This window comes from Penaeus vannamei, chromosome 43, assembly GCF_042767895.1.
Source record: "Penaeus vannamei isolate JL-2024 chromosome 43, ASM4276789v1, whole genome shotgun sequence".
Taxonomy (NCBI): Eukaryota; Metazoa; Arthropoda; class Malacostraca; order Decapoda; family Penaeidae; genus Penaeus; species Penaeus vannamei.
Genome location: NC_091591.1, coordinates 5,193,942 through 5,196,441, shown reverse-complemented (window position 1 = coordinate 5,196,441; position 2,500 = coordinate 5,193,942).

Below are 2,500 nucleotides of genomic sequence, written 5' to 3'. Positions count from 1 at the left end.
AAAAGAAATATGTAACAGTAGCAAGAAATGACCTACAGTCAAATTATCGTGACGTTTAAATACTCTCGTTATGTAAACAAGGAATAAAGGGTAAATGGAATTTCTAGATGTAATTTGAAATATTCTCAAAATGAACATGTCGGCAAGTTGGTTAAACTCTTACTAATGCTATTGTAATTGTTTGGTGGCATTTATTTTAATATAGAGAGACAAAGTAGGTATCTTGCAGCAACTGACATTCCTGGGTCTTTGAAGAAACACACAGACACCCACACGCACACACACACACACACACACACACACACACACACACACACACACACACACACACACACACACACACACACACACACACACACACACACACACACACACACACACACATACACACGAAAAGGGAAAGAAACGCCCTCTAAAAGTAACATTCATAAGCAAATGGTAACTGTTATAGTAAAGAAAGCCAAAGGCCAGGCCACCCGACGAATATAAGAAAATCTGAATAAGAAAAAATATGACCAAAGATGACAGAGAAACACTAAAAGAAGAAAAATTGGAAGAATAAAAATGAACAAAGGACTGAAGTAAAAAAAAAAAACTTTGGAGAGTAAGAGGTCTTCAAGCAAAGTAAATATATTATCGGAACCAAAATGAGGAAACAGACAAATATTACCCTTGCAGCCAAAAGGAAAACCAAAAGATTAAATAGTTTATACAAGTAATGATGGTTTACCTTCGAAGTTACAAGAACTAGAGACAATATTTGAAATGAATAAACCAGATGTAATATGCATCACTGAAACCAAACTGGATACCTTCATAGACGATGTAACATTAGGAATCAAAGACTAGAATATTTGGAGAAAAGATAAGGCAGATGAAAATAGAGGGGGGGTAACAATATTAACAAGGAAATGAAATATTACAAAGGAGTTAGAAATTTATCAAGAACCCATAGTTGAACTAAAGGTAATTGAGGTAGAAACAAACGGAGTAAACATAATAATAACCACGGTATACATGCCACCTCATACATCGGTGTGGTTACAAGAAAATTTTCAAAAACTAATTAAAGAGCCTGGAAGAAGTTCAACAACTTTCGGAAACCAATGCAAAAGAAATTCTTATCACGGGATTTTAATAGCAAAATCGACGAGGAAAGTTTATATCCTAGAGTGCAACCACATTCGTTGAATGCTAAATTACAATGTCATAAATGAGTATTAACGATAAATGAGCATAACGATGATCTTAAGGATATCGAGTACTGTCCTCCTTTAGGAAAAAGCGACCAAGTAGTGATTAACCTAAAATACTGTCTGCCACAAGAAAAACATCGTAAGCAAGTAAAGAAAGGGAAAGTAGAATTACAAAAGAGGTGATTATAGAAGCCTTAAAGATTCCTTTGATAGCATAAACTGGGAAATAATTTTGGGCGATGAGAACCTTGATGTTCAGTATTCAGAATTTTGTAATATTAAAAAAAAAGAGTGGAGAAATTCATATCAAAATTCAAAATAGCCAGAAATGGTTCAATGAAATGAGTATACCTAAACCATGAAAGATGCGAAATTAAACTTTGAAAGGGATATAATCAACAAATGTACGTCAACCAAAATAAATAGTAAAACTAAGAGTAGATATCTAATTGGCGCCATCAAAGACAATAACATTATTTTTTCCAAGGAGGGAGAAATGTGTGAAATCCTAAATGAAAAATTTCAGTCAGTGTTTGTTCAGGATCCATACTTTGATATGGTAAATACTCGTACAAACGTAAAGGACATCGAAAATATCACCCTCAAAAAGTATGAAATAAAAGATATACTGAAAGGATTAGACAAGACCAAAGCAGAGGAATCATAAGAAATTTCTAACTGGGTTCTCAGTTAGAAATTATTGTTAATAATTATTATTAATATTCCATAATTCAGTGAGACAAACTACCAAAAAGATGGAAACGCTGATGTCACACCCTTTTATAAAATCGGCGATAAACAAAACCCACTAAATTATTGACCAGTCTCGTTAACTAGTGTAGTATGCAAACAGCTAGAAAGGACAATTAGGAAACAATGGGTTGAAGTACGTGAAAAACACGAAATGATATCAAATAAACAATTCGGTTTTAGAGAGGGAAGGTTGCGTAAGAAATCTCCTCTGTTTTTTTGATAATCTAAAATATTACAAGAGACGGTTTGTGTGTACTTGGACTTTAAAAAGTCTTATGATAATGATAAGGTGTCTCACAGAAGACTACTATGGAAATTAGAGCATCTAGGTGGAGTGAAAGGCAAACTACTCGCATGGATGAAAGACTTTCTTCATGATAGATAAAAATATGCCCAGGTAGTTATCTGAGTATGTTTGCAGATGACACGAAGATACAAAAAAGAAAAACAGACGTCTCATGCCAATGCCTTCAAAGTGACGAGAACTTATTCACGTGGAGTTGTACATGGAAAATGGAGAAAGTCAAAATCGCCCACTAAATTAGGAGACG